This window comes from Colobus angolensis, unplaced genomic scaffold (genome assembly GCF_000951035.1).
Source record: "Colobus angolensis palliatus isolate OR3802 unplaced genomic scaffold, Cang.pa_1.0 Scaffold32, whole genome shotgun sequence".
NCBI classification, from domain to species: Eukaryota; Metazoa; Chordata; class Mammalia; order Primates; family Cercopithecidae; genus Colobus; species Colobus angolensis.
This window is the reverse complement of record NW_012116488.1, coordinates 5,216,072-5,225,160: the sequence shown is the minus strand read 5'-3', so window position 1 is coordinate 5,225,160 and position 9,089 is coordinate 5,216,072.

Below are 9,089 nucleotides of genomic sequence, written 5' to 3'. Positions count from 1 at the left end.
AGCAGGAAACCTCAGGTCTCATTCACTCATCCAATCAATCGTTCATTCATTCCACATTCACCCAGATCTGAAGATGGCCTTGATGGCTCATGAGTCATAGTTCTGAGCAGGGCCCTGGACCAAGCTTGTTCTTCAGATCCATCCTTGGCCCCATCAGGGGCTGGGCAGCTCAATGCCCTCTGCCCACAAGCCTGCAGGATCCCCTTGCAGGCTGTCAATCCTGAAACCCCAGAACCGTGCAGGTTTCCTTCTGTGTTAATACTCTAAAAATTGAAGAAAAATCCATCAGTCACACAATGTCACTGTTGATGGCCTTGATGTTATTCTTCCTTCACTCTGCTCCAGAATGGCTTTAAAGTGGCTTATCTAGTGACACCCACTCAGCCAGGCAACTTAGAGCAAGGCTGGGATGAGGGCAAACCGGGCAGGGGGAAGGAAGCTGGTGAGGCACACAGAGGCCAGTGTGAAGCTGCGCAGACCCTGTGGACAGGCCACAGGGAGGGGCACTAAGCTTCCTAGTGACCAGTGGGAAGAGGGGGTCATGGCAGTGTGAGATAGAAGCAGAGCATGGGTTAGGGCTCTGTCCGGGGCAGGCAAAATCACTGTTGGGTAAGAACAACTTGAGAAGGGATGGCAAACCCCAGGCTGAGCCCCTGTCTCTGCTGGGCTGGCCCGAGTCTGGCTGGGAGGTGAGAGGCATATGTTTTGGTTTTGTTTTCTGGCATCTTCCCCCTTGAGAAGCTCTCACTGTCTTGTTTGGGCACACAGTCCAGTCAACCACAGTGCCCCACCTCATCCACAAGATGGGACGTGACCTGGAGCTGGGGGCGGGGTGGATGGGTGGTGGGAATTGCTCTGAGCTGGAACAGAGAGATGAGCTGCCATGTGCTGGGGGATTGTGAGCTACCGTGACAAAGTGAGCAGGAAGGGGCTGTCCCATCTTTCGTGACATCGTGGAGGTGGTCATCTGCTTCAAGAAGGAATGAGGCCAGGGCCCAAGGGAGAGCAGGGCTGAGTAGAAAGAAAAGGTGGTTAGATGAAGAGAGAACCCTGATAAGATCCGTCTGCTCCTGGATCCAGCCATGCCTGACATCCTAATACTTTCCCCAGACCCTTCAGTCAAGTGAGTCCACAAAGTACTAACAGATTGCTTTAAACAAATTGCTTTTGCCAGGAACATCTCAATCATGTAGGTATCTAATCTGAAAAAGACAGAGTGGGAAGGGCCTGGGGAGGAGGAAGAGAGGAAGACTATTTAGCTGGCTTTAAATCCTGTTTCTCTCCTCTGTGCCTTTGGTGGCCTTTGGGCTGGGGGGAGGGGACCCAACCATATTCCCTGAAAGTGGGATCGAGTGCGCGGGGATAACGGGGCTGGCCTCAGCGGTCCTATGCAGGCCATTCGCTGTGGCTGGCACTGTGGAGGTACGTTTTGGGGAGTGGGGACAGACAGGTACTGACCCACAGAGCTCACAGTCTACTGGGCAGGGATCAACAGAGGCCCCCAAAAGAACATTGCGCACCTCTCACCCCTGGAGTCCAGCCACAGGATGCCAGCTAGTGCAGGAATAAGACTTTTTTTTCCCCTTAGAAAGTATTTTGTTTCTTCACCAAGACACAGAGAAGGAGCTGTTCCTGGTATTTCTGAAGCATGAATGCTTTGCTTTTAGCCATCTGGGGTCCTTCTCCTGGGGCAGGGCTTCTGACCTTGGCCTTTGGGGCTGGGTGATTCTTTGTGGCGGCCTGTCCTGTGCATCATGGAGTGTTCAGCAGCACCTCTGGTCTCTACCCACTGGGCTCCAGCAGCCCTTTCTCAATTCCAGTTGAGACAATCAGAAATGCTGCCAGGCATTGCTAAATGTCCCCTGGAGGGGGAAAAAAATCACCTCGATTCAGCACCAGTTTCCTGGGAACGTCGACCTTCATGCATTGGACACAGAAAAGAGTAAACAAAGAAGTTAATTCTTCTTTATTTATTTCTTTTTTTTTTTTTCTGGTGATTTAAAATATTGTAGTAAACTTTATATAACATAAAATTGATGATTGTAACCATTTCGAAGTGGCACTAAGTACACTGACATTGTTGTAAAACCACCATTATCTATTTCCAGAATGTTTTCATCATCCTAAACAGCAACTCTGTTTCCATTAAACAATAGCTCCCTCATCTCCCCTCTCTCCAGGCCCTGGTAACTACCATTTCTACTTTCTGCCTACGAGTTTGACTACTTTGAGAACCTCGTATACTCATATGGCATTTGTCTTTTTGTGTCTGGCTGATGTCACTGACCATAAGGTCTTCGAGGATCGTCCATCTGCAGCATGTGTCAGAATGTCCTTCCTTTTCCAGGCTGAGTAGTACTTCACTGTGTGCACACGCCACATTTTGTTAACCCATTCATCCATTTATGGACATTTGGGTGGTTTCCACTTTTTGCTTTTCATGAATTATGCTGCAATGAATGTCTATGTTGTAAAAGGTGTACAAGTATCCACTGGAGACCCTGCTTCCAGTTCTTTTGAGTGTATACTCAGCAGTGGAATTGCTGGATCATGTGGCAATTCGGTGTTTAACTTTTTGAGGAGCCTCCATACTGTTTAGAAATTAATTCTTGATGGTTTCATTTCAAAATAGGCTTTTGAATTCCTGTGCTGAGGTGGAAGGAGTGCCATGGGCGGATGAGGAGGGCATGGGTACCCTGGGTCTCTGAGATAACACCAAGGGCCTGGTGCCCCCAGCAGCTGCCTGCTGTGCTAGCCCAATGCCGGGAAGAGGAGTGTGGGGAGTGAGGACAGAGGACCAAGAGTCAGCTCTTGCCACCCCCAGGATGGTCCTTAGAGAAGCTGAGTTGTAGAAAAACAAAGTCGCACATCCGGCACCTGAAGCTCTGCTTGAGACTGGCCCTGTTTGCTGGGCCCCTGCGCTCCTCACCGTGGAGTGTGACCATGGTAGTTTTAGCCTGGAAATATCAGCAGGATGGGAGTGGCCCAGCATCTACACGGACCATAAAATTATTTTCATAAAGCAGCCATAGAACACCTCTCTGGGAACACCGTGAGGGCCTGTGAGCCCTCCAAGATCAACACAGCCCCCTGCACCCGCCAAGGCCCCAAACAAGGAGGGCTGCTGTTGAGGCCAGACGGGGCTGCCGTTCGGAGCTGCGCATGTCTACCTGGAACAAGGCCTGCAGTCTCAGCCTGTCCATCTGCAGCCTTCTCTCGTGGGGCTGGTCAGTAGCAGGACCAGGTGTCGGGCAGGGGTTGATAAAGGCCGTCTGTCTGTCCGTTTCGGCCCCCTGTTGATCATGGCTGGACTTCAGTAGTGCCCGAGTAATGGATCTGGTCTCGAATACTCTTGGGTCTCCCTCAAGGGTGGGGCCTGCACAGTCCATGCTCCTTCCCAGAACCCTCCCTGCCTGCGTCTCCCAACAGCTGGGCACGGAAGGCAGCATGCTGCCCAGTTTATGGATGAGAAGTCTGGGCTTAGAGGCCAAGGCCGAGGCAGCAGGACCCATGATCTGAATCCTGGGTCTCCACACCCAGCCCAGCCCTCGGCCCTCCCCAGCTCGGTTCCTGCACTTGGGGATCCTGTTTGCTTACTTCTGGGTTGATTTCTATCAGTGTCACCACTGCACAAAGAGGACAGGGCAGACCAGGATGGAGGAACAGGCCGCTAAGGCTGGGGAGGGGTGGACGCCAGCTCCTGAAGACTGCAGGCCACCTGACCTCTTAGGCGGGTGGGTGTGTGGTGAGAATCGGCTGTCTCCCTCTTGGCAGCATGACTTTAAAGGGAGGTGTCGATGCAGGAATAACAACCCTGCAACTGTGGGTTTTAGTCTGGGCTCCCCGCTGGACTGGCCTGTGTACCATTGGGCAAGGTCCTTAACCCCTCTGAGCCTTTTGCCTTTGGACAAAGGGGGACGTGTCTATAAGATGGGGTGGTTGTGAGATACAATGTGGTAATACAGGTCCAGTCTGTAGCACAGTGCCTGGCGCAAGGTTCGAGTGTGCAATAAGTGTCCACTGCTGCTGGTGGAGGTGGCAGCCGCTGTCAACATTGAGGGTGTGAGTCTGGTGCTGGGTTGACAAAGGGCGGAAAGGATTCTGTGTGTGGCTCATCAAGAGGAGAAGTGGGACCCTTGACAGTTTTCCAGAGCCAGACCTCACCAGAGAGAAAGGACAGGATGGGGCGTGGGCACTCTGCATCCCAGTGAGGGCCCTGACGTTGCTGCTCCTGTCCCATGTGGGTGCCCCCTCCAGTCACCCTCTTCTGATACGGTCTGGTGGATATTGAGCCACCCGAGCTGGTCCAAGGGACAATGGGAGCAGGAGTGGTGAGCACATGTGCACCCTGGAGCCCAGATGTGAGGGAGCTGGAGGGCAGGTGGTGCCAACTAGAGGCAGGGCCAGTCTTGGTCCAGGTAAGTGAATCTAACCCATGTGAGCACTGACCTGGCTGAGGAGCTAAAAATTCCAAAGTGGACTGCAGATGCAGGGGGCTGGCTGGGTGTTGCGATGGAAGTGCTTGGTCTGGATGGATTTCAGGGGTCCGGGCCAATGTCCGTGACAGGGCTTTCCTCACCACAGGGTGAAGCCACATGGTTGGGTCGAGTCTGTTTAAAAAGGCGAGGTGGGGACCTCAGGGAGCCGGAGGTACATAACAATTTCCTGCCAGTCCCTGGCTCTCAGATGCCCACACAGTTCCTGGCACCTATACCAGGGTAGGGAAGGAGGAGGTTTTGAAATAGCATTTGCAGGGCTGATTGGGGCGTGGCTACCCTGGCCTTCTGGAATGCCCCCAGCTACAGAGTCTCTGGGAAACAGGGACTCAGTGACAGAATCTCTTTCTTCTTATACAAAATGGACCAGCGTGGACAACAAAGAGAGACCCCGTCTCTACGAAAAATGAAAAGCTTAGTGGGCATGGTGGTGCTTACCTGTGGTCCCAGCTCCTCCGGAGCCTGAGGCTTGGGGGTCACTCGAGCCCAGGAAGTTGAGGCTGCAGTGAGCCTTGGTCATGCCACTGCACTCCACTCCAGCCTGGGTGACAGAGCGAGACTGTTTTAAAACCAAACCAAACCAAACAAAATGGGGAATGAGAGAGGACCTGGCACATGGTGGGCACCCTTCCTCCTTCCTGGGAAGTGAGGACAACCCACTGCTATGTCCACTAATAGAGGGTTATGGGCATCGACTTGTAAAGAGGCTTTATTAGCAGTAAAGTGCTATTAATAAATAAATCCCTACATCATTTAATAAGCTACAAGTGCTTGAAGAAAAATAAAGTGGGAATGGGGATAGGGATACAGGGATGAGCTGGTGGGAGGGGAGGACCGTAGAAGACCTCGCTGAGAAGGTGAATTTGACCAAGACCTGAAGGAGGTGAAGGAGTGAGCCCTGGGCCACTGGAGAGGACTGAGCAGGCTGTGCACCTGGCTCGGGGCAGCAGCAAGGGGACCAGTGTGGCTAGTGGGGAGGCATCAGAGAGTGAGCGAGGAGAGAAGGGGCATCAGGTAACAGCCAGGAGCTCGGGGACAGGATAAGGAAGAGGGAGGCTCCATGGCAAAAGCCCCATGGTGAGGTGTGAGGCGGTCTGGCTTGGAAAGGCCTGCCCTGCACAGGAGAAGCAGGGCGGCCAACTGCGAGATTGTCGCCATGATCCAGACTAGAGCAGCTGTGGGCCTCGAGGGTGGTGGCATCGAGAGACGAAGTGGTGGGATTCCAGGCATGTTTTGAAGATAAAATCAGCAAGTCCTGCGGGAGAAGGAGAGTGGTCAGGAGGCCTCCAAGGTTTTTGGCCTGAGCCACGGAAACACTGTGGGGAATGCTCTCCCCCTGGACCCGTGAAGGTGATGGGGCTTGGGGAATTAGGATGTGGAGACACAGTGTCAGTAGGGACCGGGGCCGAGGTGACCTCCGACTTTGGGGGCAACAGCAGCTCTCATGGCTGCAGTTAGCATGTCTCCCTACCTCTAAACCATGAGGCACTGTCAGGCTTGGGGAAGGAGAGCTGCCTCGGGGCCAGAAGTGAAAGAGGGCAGGCTCGATTTGCAGGCAAACAGAGGGTGGCTGGGAGCCCGGGGAGCACTTAAGAAATGTTGGTGAATGGCCGGGCGCAGTGGCTCAAGCCTGTAATCCCAGCACTTTGGGAGGCCGAGACGGGCGGATCACGCGGTCAGGAGATCGAGACCATCCTGGCTAACACGGTGAAACCCTGTCTCTACTAAAAAATACAAAAAGCTAGCCGGGCGAGGTGGCGGGTGCCTGCAGTCCCAGCTACTCGGGAGGCTGAGGCCGGAGAATGGCGTAAACCTGGGAGGTGGAGCTGGCAGTGAGCTGAGATCCGGCCACTGCACTCCAGCCCGGGCGATAGAGCGAGAGACTCTGTCTCAAAAAAAAAAAAAAAAAGAAATGTTGGTGAATGAAGCTTGAGACAGCTTCCTTTCTCCATAGATGTGTGCATGCACACACTGATACACTGACACACACACACACACACTCTCACACCCTCACACACACTCTCACACCCTCACACACTCACTGACACACACACTGACACAACTACACTCTCACACCCTCACACAGGCACACACACATATTCACACCCTCACACACACACAGTCAATGACACATACACACCCTTATACAGTCACTGTAACACACTCATACACAGTCACTGACACACACATTCACACCCTCATACACACACTGACACAATGACACACACTCTCACACCCTCATACACACACAGTCACTGACACACACACACACACTTATACACACACTCACTGTCACAATGACACACTCACATACTCACGCACACCCTCATACACACTGACACACACACAGACACTAACTCTTATACACTCACATCTGGATCACAAATATATCCATATTCATGAGTTTATTGACAACTTGTTTTTTTTCTTTATACTTATCTCTAAGTTTTCTAAAATAAATACATATTATGTTAACAAACAAAATCCCTTCTTTCTGTTATAAGATTTCTATTATCTTAGAAACAGAGATTCTACTGTTAAAACACTGTTGAAAAGGGATTAACCTGAAATATGGGAAAATCGTTAGACAACAATGACACAATGACAGACCTGCTTCTCCTAATCAAAAGTAAAATTTTAAATCCTAAATATGCCAAGTAAAAGATTAGCAGCCAGCTGTGGTACCAGCCACTCCACGAAATGCAGCCATTTATACTTTGTCTCTGCTGAATTTGGATAAACAGAGGGAATGTCTTCTGTGTAAGAACCGACAAGAAACAAGATCATAGAGACAGAATGATCTCTGGTGTGTAAAACAAAACTGAAGAGAAATGAACAGAAAAAAGACTGGAAGGAAATACCTCCGTATCAATGTTTCCTATGCAGAGGAACAATGGATGATTTATTATTTTGATTTTTCAGCCTCCCCTGCATTTTCTTTAAATAGCATCTGTTGTTTTCAGAAAGAAAAACAACTCATTTTTAAAAATTCTACTCAACCTTAAAATCCCACTTGAAAGACCAGCAGCTTGGTGGGATGTCTTCACTCCCTGCTCAGGGGCACCCCTTAGCCAGCAGGTGTTGCTCACCGCCCTCAAGGGGCTTTGGGTTCAGACTGGCAGCCGGGGAAGCGAATGCGATACCACCCTGGGCTTCCTCCGAGGGCTGTGGACATGCTGGGCATAGACAGGAGGTGGGAGGGGTGGAGTTGGCCTCACCTGGCCCACCAGGTGAGGGCTGGCGTCAGTTACCGGCCAAGGCCTCTGGGTGGCTCCCGCTCCCCTTGGCTGGGACACCACCCCTCTCCTACCCCACACCCTCCCTGCTCCTTCTCAAATGTCCACCTCCCTGGCAGCTGAGGGCCAGCGAGCAACTGGGCCAGGAGGGCCTGGAAGCGCCTCTTCTCCTCATTCCACTCAAGATGGCTCTGGGCACAGAAAAGGACCCCTCTGTGCCCCAAATCCCCACATGTTGGGAACAAGGGCAGTGCTGGAAATAGGCTCACATTTGCACGGGGGTGGGGAGGGGGTGAAAGGTCTGTGCCGTGTGTCACCTGGGGGCTGGGCCATCATGCTGTGACATGGTGAAGGTGGGCAGGGTAGACCCGAGGCTGAGGTAGGGGAGCGGGACAGTGGGCTCCTCCTTCCTCACGCCCCACACTGTGCGGTGGCCCCTGACTTGGCCCCCTCTCCCGGGCTCTGTACTCCCAAACATCACGATGCGCCCCTCCCGTGCGCCCTCCAGCCAGGGTGGCCGGGCCTTGGCCATTATGACGCCAGGGGAGCCGTTTGGCCGGTTCGGCCTCGGGTGATGGGAAGTTTCACTGCCCGGCCCTGTGGTCTGGGTTCTGTCTAACGCAGCTGTCTGTGCAGCTCCCAGGAGGGGTGAGAACAGCCAGCCACCTGGCTGGACTTGCTGGGAACCGACGTCAGGAGCGGTCGCTAGGCTGCAGTGGGCCTCACGGGGGCCTGGATGGGGAGAGCGGCTCCGTGGGCCCTGGGGCCTTCCCTCTCCCCGCAACTGCGATCCCTGTGATGGGTGGGACAGAGACCCCCGTTGTCCCTATCACCGCTCCCGCCTCCACTGGCCGGGCCTGAGGACAGTTGAGGGGCTCTGCGAGCCCTGGGCGCCCCCCCAAGCCCCACCCTCCTCCCTGCGGCCCCGCCGGCCCCCAGGCCTCCCCTGGCCTGGCCTTCCTTGCTGCGGGGACGGGCCAGCGGGAGGAGGTCATCCGCTGTATTGTAGTCTTAATGCCTGTGCGATGAGGTGTGAAATTCTATGTTCCCAAAATTTGTTATCAGCCTCGCTCCCGTCCTCCGGAGCGGGCTGTGCGGAGGCAGCCGGGAGAACAGGCCGCTCCGGGGACAAGAGTGATGGGAGCGCCCCGGCCCCGCGGAATCCATCACTCCGGACGGAGCCTTCAGCAGGCTTCATTAGGCTCGAAACGATCATGAATATCCTCCCCTCACCTGTTCTCATTAATAATGGCTCCCCTCTTATCTTTTTTGCCACACGTATCATTCTTTTAAGAAACGTACACAACCCGGGGAGAAAGCCCGGCGTCTGCCCGGGAGCCCAGCCACAGCCTCTGCG